Genomic DNA, 14,582 nt, shown 5'->3' with positions numbered 1-14,582 from the left:
GATGTGTCGGTTGTGATAGGAGGTCAACCTTTGGTACATAATGCAGACGATTGGAAGACATATGTACTTTAAGATTCTTGTAATTTTGGACTGCAGTGTGGCATTGACAAAATATGTGAGGGTTATGTGGATTGTCTGTTGTATGACAGTGATGTGTTCATAACTGTTACGTATATAATCAGAAACTTTTTTGTCTCTCATTGAGTGAGTTCTACTAGTGGGATTCAAAGTGAAAACGATGATAATAGAAATATGTAACATGTCATTTACCTTGCGTACCTGTAATTTGTGTGTCTACAAACCTTTGTCTTGAGCAGAGAGTGTGGTTCGCTGGAGGAGTGGTACATGTAATGTGCGCATTTGCTAACCTTTATTTTGAGTATATAGTGTGATCCGGTTCTGATAATGCTGGCGCTGCGATTTGGTAGTTGGGGTAGATTCCAAAATTCATTAATGGAATCAGATATGAGAGTGAACTTGAGAGAGTGATTTTGGATATTTTCTTCTTCTAATTTTCTTGGGCTCCCAGATACAGACCCAATAGGATTTTCAAATTCATTTGAAGGTGGTGGGTCATAAAAAGGATTCAAATCTGGACTGGAGATAGGCCGATTTGAATATTTGCTTTTCGAATCGTTGCCAGGTGTATGCAGTCGCCCACGCATGACCAATAAGCGGAGATTGTGTTTGATAGGTCTTTGCATGCATAGCGTAGGCACGATCTTTTTTAAAATCTGAAATTTCTGATCTCGAAGAGTGCACACGGGTGGATAGGATGTATCAACTTTTGATCTTCTCATCCAGTATTTCTTAAAGGAAGTTAGCAGTTCTATTTTCCAATTCCATAACTCTGTACCTTCCTTTATCCAATATTGCAGTACCCAATTTAGCAGTACCCAATTTAAACCCCATCAAGTATCCTATGACGAAGCGAGAGAATACTGAGAATTTGTGTCAGACTGAACAGCCGGCTATGTCGACTAATCAGGGGCTAGTAAAACAGCGGTATAGATAACACACTTAATCATGCTAAGATAACACACTTTCCTAGATAGCAAAACAGCGGTATAGATGCCATCCCTTCAGTCCACTTTAATGAACCATTAAATCTCACATTGTGTACATTCACCAAATTAAATGACTAAAACAGATGCAAGGGTACCCTCCAAAACGCTGTTACTCAACATGTGAGGTACAAGCTGTACCCTGCTAACCAACCAAAAATAGTTAGAAAACAAAACAAGGGCAACTGTTGTCAATGAGACAGAATCACATTTCTGAGCCTGTGCGAGTGGGCAGAAAGAATCCAATATCTACACTTGGTTCCAATTCAAATTTGGCGCACATGATCCCCCTCCTACTTTATAGTTGGAGACAGTGCATTCGCTTTACAGTCACGTGAGCGTTCCAAATGATGCCCACTCGGCAGATAGCCGTACGTCTCCGTACACAGCGACCATGAGTCCAACCATGACTCGAGAAAAGGCAAGAAAATTGTGCAATATACAAACATCTCCGGGAACGCCACAACAATCAAAACATGCTCGGTCCCATTATTCCATGCGAGTACACAGACGTCTAGTGTGCTGTGCATCCCCATTCCACAGTATTCCAGCGGCCTATTAAGAGATTAATGCGTTATTAATGCATTATACTTCGGAAGTGAATATCAAAATCTCTTGGCCCAAAATGTAAATTTAATATTTCTTCCCGACTCTCTTTTACATGACATGACAATTCTCTAATCGCCAATCCATTTCTAGCAGTAAATTAGTCTACGGTTTCTAACTACTCCTTTAACCTGTTAAAATAAACTATTGTCAAAATGCCATTTTAACTTCAGGAAAATTTGGTAGTTTCTGATCCATTCAAACTCATCACGGTTTGTTCACTGCAGTCCTGCTCTGATACCAAGAGATAATAACTGTGTGAACACAAAGATCATTGTCATCGGCATGTTCACAAATAATGCGCGCAGACTCACGATAATATAGTAAATAGGCTGCGTCTCAAGGGATGAATCGGTTATGTTGATTCCTTGACTCAGAGTCCTAAAACTCTTCCTCGTCTCATCAACTACAATCATTTTTCTTAACTCGCATAATAAGATAAATAATGGATGAAGTATAAAACGTACGAACATGATGTACCATAAGTATCGAATCGAAGATGCAAAATATAAATGGATGGATATAGATGAAACGATTAACTTATGTGATTCAGCACTCAAATCTCTGTCTGCGGGTTTGGTTTTTTCATTATGTGTACGATGGTTACAGAAATAGTCGAATGACTTTGAGATCGGCGTAGGCCTGCGTAGCAAGAGGGGTTTCACTTACACTTTCTCTATCTCTCTTTGTGTCTCTCCTATTCTCCTCTAAGTGTTCTCCGATCCCCCTCTTCACTTGGGAGAGAGGGGTATTTATAGGGTGGTTACGTGGGGTCCACTTCTGAAGCCCGTTATAACCTTATCCTCTTGTGTCTTGTGCCGCTTACGCAGAGGTCTTCGTGTTCTCGGTTCTCTGCGCGTGTTCCGTTTGAATATGCAGTGCTATCTGCGCTTCCTCCACAGGCTGACTGACACGTATGCTGTTTGAGGGTATTTAATGCGGGTAGTTGAGATGTCTGTCCGCGGCAGACAACTGTCCTCTGTCCCTATCTTGTCTGCGTCAGTTAGACTATCCCCAGCCGTAGATCTTAGATCTTTCTGGGGATAGGATAAAGTGACTCTTGGGTTATCCTCCAGTGCTTCGCAGTGTTCTAGTGTTTCTGTCTCCTCGATCCTCTACCGTTGGATCTGGTGGGTGGCGACGCTATCTTGACAAGGCGCGTCTCTTGGCTGTCCACGTGTGATATCATATCTTGATGCTCTCAGCCGCATGTCCTCCACGTGTGTCTTTGTGGACACGTGGCGGAAGATGAAATGTGTACCTACAATTTGCCCCTTTTCATCCTACTGGGCGGTTAGTCGAAGTGGAAAGAAAAAACGTGTTACTCTCTTCATCTTCTCTTTATTGTTTTCCTAGATTTTAGGGCATGTTCCCCACTATTTGCAATAACTTCTTCTTGGGTAGTGGGGAGGTTTTATTTCTCTTTGTATATATATATATGAGAAGGAATGTGAAAATTCTCTAGTCATAAATTTCATTCCTTCTCTTTCCTCAGAACTTTTATTTTTTGTTCTCTGCTTTTGTTTCCTTGTTATTAATTGCTGCTGCTGCTACTGTTGTTTTTGTCTTTGTTGCTGCTGTTGTTGTTGTTCCTCGAAGTTTTCTGCTGCTGCTGTTGTTGTTCCTTGAAGCTTTCTGCTGCTGCTGTTGTTCGTCGAGGCTTTCTTCACGACCCTGATTTTTCATTTATAGGTAAGTGGTTCTACTGTGTTTGATTATCTTTTGATGAAAAATATATTCGTTTTCTGCTATTGCTATATGTGTTTGTGATGAAGAACATATATATAGATGTGTGTATGAATCCCCCTGTTCGTCATTACAAACAGTAATGATATCTTCCTTCGTGTATGCTTGCCCCTATTTGTTATTTCCCCTTTTTATTTAGGGTTTGTTCTTAGTTTCCATATGGTTCATGATTATGAAGAACTGGATGAAATTGGGTTTTTTGATTTTCGTTTTGTCTCCGCGGAAATATGAAACTTGTTTGTGTATTTCGCAGACATGGCTGATCGTCCGCGGGTTTCTTATCAAACTCCACCGCCGAGTCCGCATAGATCTCCTCCGTGTAGAGATCCTGATGTTTCTCCGCCTGGTGGAGGTTCGTCTAAGTCTTCCCAAGGTGATGCCCGGGTTCATAGGGTTTCGTCTTCTTCTGGTCAGAGGCACTCATCTTCTAAGAAGGGCGAGTCGCAGAGACGGGACACGCAGAAAGGGACCGGCCAAAAGAGGCTCATGGTTCCCGGTATGCTATTTCTCGCCCCTTTGTTAATCCGCGTGATGATCCTAAGAAAACGCGGGATGTACCGCCTCTTCGGTTAATGGCGCCTCCTTCAGCGTCTCAGCAACATCCTCTACCTCCCCCTCCAGTGTCTCAACCCAAGGGGAGGTCTTCGGAAGAAGTGGTTTCGAAGACTGAGGCATCTAAGGTTCCTCCTAAGAGAAAAGCTTCCGATAAAAATCCTTCGAAGGATTCTGCGCCTGATCCCGCGGAGGAGGAAAATATTTCTCAGGAAATACGCAGCGTCGCTGTTGGGGAGAAGAAAGTGACCTTCAAACATATTGATCTGGAGGTTTTTAAGGAAAAACATGGTCTTTAGCTATTCGATGTTCGTTTTTACGCTGCTGATGATGATATTATTTATGAAATGATATCGACGTATAAGTTTGATGAATTTCATCTGCTGACCACGGTGGGGGCCTTTGAAGCGGGTCTTATGTTGCCTTTGTACAAGTCTGGGGATTCTTTTTATTATGATGTGCTGGCTGGTCGAGAGGGCTCTTCGAAGAACACTCACTGTCGCTCTATTTCCCGACTTCGTGGGAATTATCTTCGTGCACTGAGGGAGTGTTATCTTTGGAGCAAAGGAGAGACAATGATGACCCTTTATGTTCCCAAACCTGAAGAAAGGGAGTGGTATACGCCTGAGAATTTTAACAAGTCTTTTGGTGACTATGTTAACAGTAGGAATCGTAAATCGTGGAGTGTGAGTCTTCGTAATATTGCCGCTCTGCGTGGTGAAATCCGTCTTATGAGTGAAGTAAGTGGTGCTAAGGTGAAGTATGTCCCGGGTACAGAGAATTCTACTAACAAATTGGTGTTTCCTACTCGTGAGCGGATCAAGCGTGATCATGCTTATGAGTGGCACGCGACTGTTATTGAGGTTGTTGGTCCCTGGGCTTGGGGGTGGGTTCCAGGTCCGCAACGATGGCGTCCTACCGCAGATAGCCAGATACGTGAGGCTTCTCCTGCTCGTTATGGGAATTTTCGTCCTTGGCATTTGAATTTTGAGGGCATGAATTTCCAATATGCCTTCGATGTTGTTGATGGAGATGACGAAGAGAGTTCCGATGCTGATCTTCAGACGAAGAATATTGCGGTTGTCAAGGTAAGATTTCCATATGCCTTATGCTTATTTAGTTGAGGCAGTTTTAATTCTTTTCAAAGACAGGGATTTTATTTCTATATGCCTTGTCTTTTTAGGCGACGAAGAAGAGGAGGATAAATCCCAAGCAGTCCACCACCGCAACAATCGAGGAGGCGGAGGTTCATGAAGAAGTTAACAGTCCTGTGACTGAGCTTGGAGAGGATGAAGATATGTCTGATAGGGAGGAGCGTACTGATACATCCCCCCAGGTAATGATGATGAAGAATTTGTTGAAGGGAATACTACCGCTGGTGGCAGCGGTATTGGTGGTGAAATTAATCCCGCAGGTGGCAATGGTGCTGGTGCCGAAGCTAATCCCGCGGGTGGCAGCGATGCTGGTGATGATAACATTTCCCTTGGTGATCAGGGTATTGGTGGTGAAATTCCCGCTGCGTCCCAGGAGTTTTCCTTTGGCCGGATTTACTCTGCGGGGGATAGTTTCGATATAAACGCTTCCCTGGGCCTGGCTTCTGAGTTCAACCTGCTTTCCCCAAACGATGATTGGGATGTGCTTGGTAACTCTAGCAAGGCGGATGGAAAGGGCAAGAGAATCGTGAATGCTAGTGATATTCCAGAGGGGAGCGGTGCTAGAGATCTTCCAGATTTGGATGCGGGAATAGCCCCGAACTCTTCGGGCGCTAAGTTCGCAGACATGGGTGGGGCCTCGGTTGGGTCTTCTGGAGATGATTTTCCTCAGTCATTGATCCTTGAAGGTGATGATGCCATTTTATCTTGGTTCAAAAAGAAGAATTTGATGTTCGTACCCAATCCAGCTCCTGTGGTGGAGGGTGAGAAGAAATTTGATGCTTATACCCGTAAGATGATGCAATTGTCTCTCGAGGACCAGGTCGCAGAAGCGTGGGATAAGAATCTTCGGGACTTGGAGGCTGCTCTAGTGATCGACGCTCCCTCGACTGTTGCTGACATGATGGCCTTGGATGATGGGTATCAGTATGGATATCCCCAGCAGCGGATGTTAGAAGTGAGTTCTCTTATCATTTCGCATTGTATCAATATTTAGCAATTTTAGAGTCTGGGTGTTCTAATTTCTAATTCGCAGATGATGAGGAGTGAGCATTGCAACCACTTGTTGTACCGGTTTTTTAAGACAAACCCTAAAGTTGGAAGCTAAGCTTCGTCTTCGGGAAGAGGAGCTTACCGCCGCTGAGACTGTTATCTCTGATAGGGATAGGGATATAGGTGAGTTGAAGAGTCTCATCAAGGCTAAGGAGCAACAAGGAAAGGAGGAGGAGAAGATTCGCTTGGAACTTGTTATGGCTCGTAGTGAGTTGGAAGAGGCTAAGAAGAATTCTTCGGATGTTACAGGTTCGATTATCTGTTTTCTCTTCCTTGCTATTGTCCTTTACTGTAATTAATGTTCTGTCCGAGTCTTCCTCCCCCACCCTATCTTCAGTGGGTGGAGTTCCCGAGTTAGTATGGCTTCGGAATGAGCGGCAACGTCAAAAATCTCACATCCAGAGTTGGTAGAGAAGATAAAGAGCGAGGCTGATAAGTGGAATGCTCGTTCCGATGAACATAATGCTCTGGCAGAGGAGTGGCGGGGCAGACGAGTCCAAATGGTTGATATGCAGAACACATATAACAATGATCGTCGTTTGTTTAATGGAGCGTTGTTGTGGACGCATGATAATCTTCGTGAATCCCGAGAACAGGTCTCATCTTTAGAAGCTAGAATCAATCTTTTGGAAGAAGAATTGCGTCAAGCTCGTTCTTCCCAGTCTTCTGATATTAGAGATTATATTCAACGTCTTGCTAAGGAGAAAGATGACGTTAGGGCTGAGGCTGGCGCTCTTAGCAAAGCTTTAGCTGCGTCTAGGGCCGATGTGGAACGCCAAGCTGAGTCTGAGAGGCATCTTGAGGTAAATATGTATCGGCTCAACAAGGGTCTGGAGGAATTAAACAACGAAGTCAACCATCTTCGTCATTTGGATTCAATGAAACAGGTATAATTAGATGCGAGTCAGTACGCTCTTTCAACCCTTCAAGCGGATTATAAGAAGTTGTCAGATGAGTATGACTTTCTTGATGAAGCCCGTGATGCTGTTGTTAACGAATATGAAATAGCTTCAGCGAGAGTCGAAGGTATATGCTTATATTATCGAGTGTGATTCTGTAATTTCCTGGACCTAACCATCTGCATTTTTCTTTTCCTTGCAGAGCTCAAGGGACAGCTTCGCACTGCAAATGAAGAGCTTGCGAAGGCTCAATATAAATTAGTGCATCAGGAAAGCCAGATTAGTCATCACAAAGGTTTAGCTACAGCAAGGGACGAGGCTTCCCAAGCCGCTTTGAAGGAAGTGAGTCGTCTTTCCTCGTTGTTGTCAAAGGCTGAGATGATGAATACTGTTATTACGTACAAGGCTCGCTGTCAACTAGTGGAAGAGACTAACAAGATTCTGGAAAACATCGAGTATGATCTTAAGACCGAGCATGGCCTTATCAAGGACTATCCGCACCGTGAGAAACCCCCGCCTCCTATGTCTGGTTCTTCAGGGCCTTCCTCGGGTGGGAGCGTACCTTCGTCGCAGAAGAGGAAGACTGCTAAACCTGCTGGTGGGGTTGAACTATCCAAGTAGATTATTTTAGAAAGTTGATCTTCGTTGATTATAAGGCTTCGTGAGATTCCTTTTGTATTTTCTTGTTCCCGCGTATCATTGCCAAGCCTGTAATAAACTTTTAATGAATTGATCATCGTTTTAATTTTTATCTGTGTTGTCCGATTTCCTTTTAAGTATTGTTACGGTTAATTTGGAATATAACTGAATGTAATCAAGGATAGCGAAGTGTTTGAGTGCGAACCCGAAGATATGTGTATCTTCGTGAACGTCTTGAGACCTGTCACCCCGCTAGCTAATCCTAGGCCAGAGGATTCCCAGAAGGTGGGGGTCGAGGCAGCGTTCTAGGATATGAGTTGTTTAGAATGTACATTCATTCCGTCAACCCGCTGCCATAAGATTGGTTGGGTATCTCTTTCTGCTGGATGCCTTCCCCATGGTCCTACACTTATAGACGCTGATAGGGGAGTCCTGAGAGATTGTAGGTGACTACTTTCCCCAAGTAAAATAAAACAACAATTAACACAAGTATTTACGTGGTTCGACAGCAGAGTGTCTACGTCCACGGGTGAAAGAGGGTTAAAGTGTCTATTTAGTTTGTTGAGTTACATTTAGAAGAATTCCATTGATGGAACCTCTGAGGTAGTAAATAGCAAAAAATAGGAGAATGAAGTATTGACGCGGAGGTCATTTCTCTATATTTACAGGTGTAGGGTTCTCGTGAGGTGTTGTATTTACACGCGGTCGTCTTGTTACTATGTTGCTCCATGTATTTTAAATATTTTTTGCAAAAAGTTTGCTTGATTGATAGGTTGAGGTTTGCTACTCCTCTCTCAGAGATAGAAACATGTCGATCGCAAGCGTCGTTTTCTTCTTCTGGTGCTCTTCACGCAGATGCAGGTCTGCGTTGCTTTCTGCGGGTAGTATGGATTGAGATATTTTGCATTCCATGGGTGTCTGAGGATCTCCCCTTTTAGGTTGCGTAGATAATAAGATCCATTTCCTGCAACATCATGTATGACGAAGGGTCCCCCCCCATGTTGGTGCTAATTGTTCCCACTTCTTTTCTCGTTTGTATTGGGGAATGGTCTTCAGCACATAGTGCCCTTCTACGAAATTTCTAAGCTTAACCATCTTATTGTACCCCCTTGCTAGTTTCCTTTGATAGTTTTCCATTTTTTGTAGTGCTGCCTCCTTCCTCTCTTCTAGATCATCCAATCTTTCCAACATCATGTCCGCTGTGAGGTTCTTCTCCCATGCTTCAGTCTTCGTAGTTGGCATGATTATTTCTGTTGGGATAATAGCTTCGGCTCCATAGGTGAGTAAGAATGGGGATTCTCCCGTGGCTGATCTTCGAGTTGTCCTATAAGCCCACAAAACGTTGTGTAGTTGCTCGCACCAACGCTTCTTGTATTCGTCTAAATGCTTTTTGAGGATGAGTGCGAGGGTTTTGTTTGTGGCTTCTGCCTGACCATTGATTTGAGGGTAAATTGTTGTTGACTTGTTCTTTCGAATTTTGAAAGTATCGAAGAGTAAGTCGATGTTTTTTCCCTGAAATTGCTTGACATTGTCAGATACGATCTCAGCTGGTATGCCAAACCTGCAAATGATGTTTGAAATATGAATGTGAAGACATCTGCGTCTCGGATCCTTGCCAGGGCTTTAGCATCTACCCATTTGCTGAAATAGTCCATGGCCACTATCAAAATTTTTCTCTTCCCTGATCCTTCGATTAGGGGACCCACGATGTCTATGCCCCATTTTGAGAATGGCCAAGGGATGTCTACTGGATTCAACATTGTTGCGGGTGCGTGGATTTTTTTGGCGAAACGCTGGCATTATTCGCATCTTCGTGACATTCTTGCAACGTCTCGTATCATTGTTGGCCAGTAATATCCTTGAGTTTTCGCCTTATCTGCTAGGGATCTCATTCCGCTGTGATTGCCTGCGTCGCCGCGGTGTATGTCTTTCAAAATCAAATGGCCTTCGGATCTGGATAGGCAGCGTAATAACGGTTCGAGAAAAGATTTTTTGTACAAAATATCTTCTCTCAGATCATATCTTCCTGCCTTTGACTATATTTTTCTGGCTTGCTTTAGATCCGAGGGTAGTATTCCTTCTTTTAGGAAAAGATGAATCTCAGATATCCAATCTTATTCTTTGCTGAAGTCTTCATCTTGGTCTGCGTTAGTCATGATGTCGTCTTCTTGGAAATCATCTGCGATGAATTCTCCCACGTCATCATCTGCAATGTCTTCTTCTGCGTTGTTCCCTTGCTGTGCAGCGCAGAATTCTTGAATATCAATTGAAGGCTCGTAAATCCTGGTTACTTTGATTGCTTTGACGTCCTCGTTTCTGAGCATCGATGATATGTAGTCCAGGGCGTCCGCGTGCCTGAGCTCCTTCCTCGCCAGGTGTCGGAATTTGATGTTTGGAATTTGTGATGCCAGTGTTTGCACCAATTCCATGTATGCTGATAATGTTCTTTCATAAACATTATATTGCAATCCTATTTGTCGGATGACCAGCTGCGAATCGCTTGTCAGACGCACGTCAGTTATGCCCATTTCTATTATCAACTGAAGGGCACGCACCACTGCTTCATATCCAACTATGTTGTTGGTATGCCCCTTGAATTCTAACTTGAAAGCATGTATGATCCTGTCTCCTGTTGGAGTGGTGATTACGATGCCTATCCCTGCCCCTTCTTTATTTTTCGATCCATCTACGAAGACTTCCCATTGCCTAGGATTTTTTGGTTCCAAGATGTCTATAGGGTCTTTACCTTCGTCGATTTCTGGTAGTCCTGCTGCCTTCCGCCCTTCGATGATGACTTCTTCGTAGTTATCCAACGGTAAGTCTGCTAGGAAATCTACTAATACTTGTGACTTCTGAGAGTGCTGTAGCTCATAGATGATATTGAATTGATCTAGGTGAGTATACCATTTTGCAATTCTGCCTACTCTCCCTGCATTTTTAAGGACTGCTTCTAGCGGAGCTTTGCATGGGACGCGGACGTAGTGAGTCAAAAAGTAAGTTCTGAGTTTCAGGGTTGCCCATACTAATACCAAGATGAGTTTCTCGATATTCATGTAGTTCCTCTCTGCTGCGTTCAGAGTCTTGCTGATGTAATAGATGGGCTGCTCTATCTTCGTGTTGGTTTTAACCAACACTGCGCTGACTGCATCTTCTGTTGCTGCTATGTATAGTGCCAACACTTCATCGGGGTCTGGTTTTTGTAGTATAGGGATCTCAGCTAGGTATTCTTTGATATTTTGAAAGGCTTCTTCGCACTCTGCCGTCCATTCGAATTTGCTTCCTTTTTTGAGAATGTTAAAGAAGTGCTTACATCTATCCGAGGACCTGGATATGAACCTCCCCAGCGCAGCCAGTGAACCATTGAGTTTCTGAACCTCTTTTAAGTTCTTTGGGATGGAATTCTTACGATGGCTTCAATTTTAGCGGGATCGAACTCAATGCCCCTCTTCGTCACCAAATATCCGAGGAACTTTCCGGAAGTTACACCAAAAGTGCACTTCTCTGGGTTTACCTTCATGTTGTGCTCTCTCATTGCTTGGAAAATATCTTTTAGGTCTTGGTGATGATCTTTGCGCAGCTTGCTTTTGACAAGCATATCATCCACATATACTTCCAGTGTACTTCCAATCCAAGGTTTGAAAATTACATCCACCATTCTTTGGTAGGTTTCCCCTGCGTTTCGAAGTCCAAAGGGAATTCTTACGTAGCAATAGAGGTCGTGGAGTGTATAGAATGTTGTATGTTGCTGATCTTCTTCTGCTAAGAATAATTGGTTGTATCCAGATTATCCATCCATGAATGACATTTCTTCGTACACTTCGACTGCCTCGACGAGTTGGTCAATGCTTGGCAGTGGATAGCTATCTTTTGGGAAAGCCTTATTAAGGTTGGTGAAGTCGATGCATATCCTTACTCCACCATTTTTCTTCGGTACGATTACCACGTTAGAGATCCATGTTGGGTATTTAACTTCTTTGATGAATCCTGCGTCCAGTAGTTTGCGGAGTTCCACTTCAACTGCTCGATGGTATTCTGGAGCTACTTTGCGCACCCTCTGCCTAAAAGGGGGGGTACCTGGTTTTATTCGAAGTTCGTGACGAACTAAATTTGGGTCAATTCCCGGCATGTCCCCCAATTTCCAAGCAAAGATATCCGCGTATTCCTTTAGAAGTTTGATTAGCGCGGTCTCTCTTTCTTCATCCACCAAGGTGCCTATTTTGATCATCTTCGGGTTTTCCTCAGTCCCTATATTGACTTTTTTAGCTGCTTCCACGGGTGTAAACGTGGGTTTTGGTTCCCCCAAGAGAGGAACATTGTTTAATTGCTATTTGGTAGGCTCTCCGTCTTCTTTTGTCGCGGATGTGCTTGCTTCTCGCTGCCCGTGGTGCTTACGTTCAGAAGGCTTTTTCCGGAGATTTCTTCCAGATACGCATCTATGGTTATCTTCTTATTTTTGGCTCTTCGGGACTGGTGCTTCTCTTCCTGCTCATTATTGATCTGATTCTGTAAGGTGTGACATTACCGCGCAGTTACTTGGTCTCCTTTAATTTCCATGACTCCCAGAGGTGTTGGGAATCTGAGATATTGATGGTAGGTTGCAGCTACTCCCTTGAGCTTGTGAACCCATCTTCTTCCGATGATGGCATTGTAGGGTGAAGGTGCGTCTACGACGCTGAATCGTGTGTCCACTTTCATGGGCCCCGCGTCCACTTGCAAGACAATGTCCCATTGGGGCTTTGTAGCTGCGCCGTTGAATCCGTAGATGGTGTAGTAAGATGACAGCAGTTGCTCGACGTTGAGTTCCATACGCTTGAACGTGTCATAGAACAGGACGTTGACCGAGCTTCCTCAGTCGATGAGAATTTTCTTGACATTGCACCCTGCTATTGGGAGTGTGAGGACTAGAGGATCATTATGGTCTTCCATGTCTTCTTCCACATCGTCCGCATCGAAGGTCATGGGCGCGTCCATCCATTGTTCGTGCTCGTTTACCTCTTTCCCATCGATCTTATAAAGCTCACAATAATCTTCGAATTGTTTTCTCAATCTCTTCCCAATCTGGGCGGTTAGGGATGGTCCTTGAACCTCTGAACATGAAATCGTGTTGAGGGTGCGGTTGCCTTCTGGTAATTGAACCTGCTTGCCTCTCTTGGTTCTATCTTCGTTATCAGTCTTCTGTATATATTGCTTCAGGTCTCTTGCGTCGATTATTTCTTTTAGTTTTTGAATCTTATCTTGAGATTTTTGCACTTTTCTGTTTGATGACCGTTGAAACAGTGGTATTCACAGTATTCCTTGGATTTTTCTGATCTAGGAGGCTGCTTTCCCTTGGACCATGTCCAATCGAGGTTCTCTCTCCCTTGATCTCTCTCAGGATGCGCGAATAACTGGTATTCAGCTTGGTATAGACTTGATCTTCAAATTTTCGATCATCTTTTCGTCTATCCTCCCTTCGTTCTTTCCTTTCCTCGTTGGGACGCTCTTCTGTGATTCCTCTTTTGGACCCGTTGGCTTGATCCACAAAATTTGTGCGTGTGGGACGTTGAGTATGAGCTCTGGGATTTTCACGCTGAATTTCTTCTAACCTTGCATGCTTTTCTATGATTATCCGGAGATCTCCTTCGGTTGTTGGGATGGTTCCGTGGATCTCGACAAACAAAGGACTCATCCTGTCCATCCCCCATTTGTAGCAATTGATACTAACCATGGGATATACGTTGCCAATAGCTTGGAAAATCTTATACCATCTATCAGTATATTCTCTGATGGTATCTTTTTATTTCATCTCCAGCGAGAATAGCTTGTCCATGCCGGTATTGACAACCTTGTTGTACATGTATGTTGCTAGAAATTTTTCTGTGAGTTGGTCGTAGGAGTCGATGGAGTTTGATGGCAAGTTGTCAAACCATGACAATGCGGACCCTTTTAAACTTGATGGGAAGTATTTGCATAGTATGGAGTCTTCGTTATCCCACCGGGCCATCATTCGATTATAATATCGAAGATGAGCCGCAGGATCAGTTGACCCGTCATAGCAATCAAAGGCGGGAACCGAACACTTCTGCGGTATGGAAGCCCTGTCCAAGTGTTGCATCAGCGGGGTAGTGTTTGCTTCCTTCATCACTTGTTCTAGTCTTCCGCCTTCCTGCCTAGTCTTTAGCTCCTTGATTTCTGCCAGCATCTCAGCACGCAGATTTTCCATTGCGACCTGGTGCTCTTCATGAATGGTAGATTTCGCTCGTAGGAGGGTGGTACCGTCGTAGTAGTCCGAGTTCTCAGGATTGTAATCAGGGTTTGATCTTTGGCTTCTCCTTGCTCCTCTTCGACTCAATGGAAGTGGATTGTTTGCGACCACCATTCTTCTGTCTTGATTAAGTGCTAGGGCCTTGGAGTTAGCTTCGTCGCGTTGGTTTTCTACCTCTGCGCTATGAATGATTCTTTCCTTGAGCGTTTGGTTCTCTTGTGCTAATATCGTTACAGCATCTGCGTATGCTTTCTGGTTCTTCCTTAATTCTGTCAGCTCGGCCATCATCTGAGCGGAATGGTTTGACCCTTGATTTGGTGTTCCTGCTCGCAATTGTTCACCAGCGGCTATGGTTTGTTCCTCATCCACGATATGTATCACTGGTTCTGGTGGGTCTAACCGTGTACCTTGGGATCCCGACGGTTGTTGTGCGGGTTGACCTGCTATTAGAAGCGGTTGTTTGGCTGGAAAGGGTATGTTCTGTTCGTTGGTTAAGGGCATCCCATAGAGGGGTTGTTGTATTCCTGACTCTGCTACGACTTCCTGATGTTCCTGTAGTCGAGCATTGGTTACTCTGGGAGCTCCAACTTTGGATCCGCCAGCTCTTGAAGCTCCAGCTTTGGCTACC

Source organism: Papaver somniferum, chromosome 9 (assembly GCF_003573695.1).
Source record: "Papaver somniferum cultivar HN1 chromosome 9, ASM357369v1, whole genome shotgun sequence".
NCBI classification, from domain to species: Eukaryota; Viridiplantae; Streptophyta; class Magnoliopsida; order Ranunculales; family Papaveraceae; genus Papaver; species Papaver somniferum.
This window is presented reverse-complemented; position numbering follows the sequence as displayed.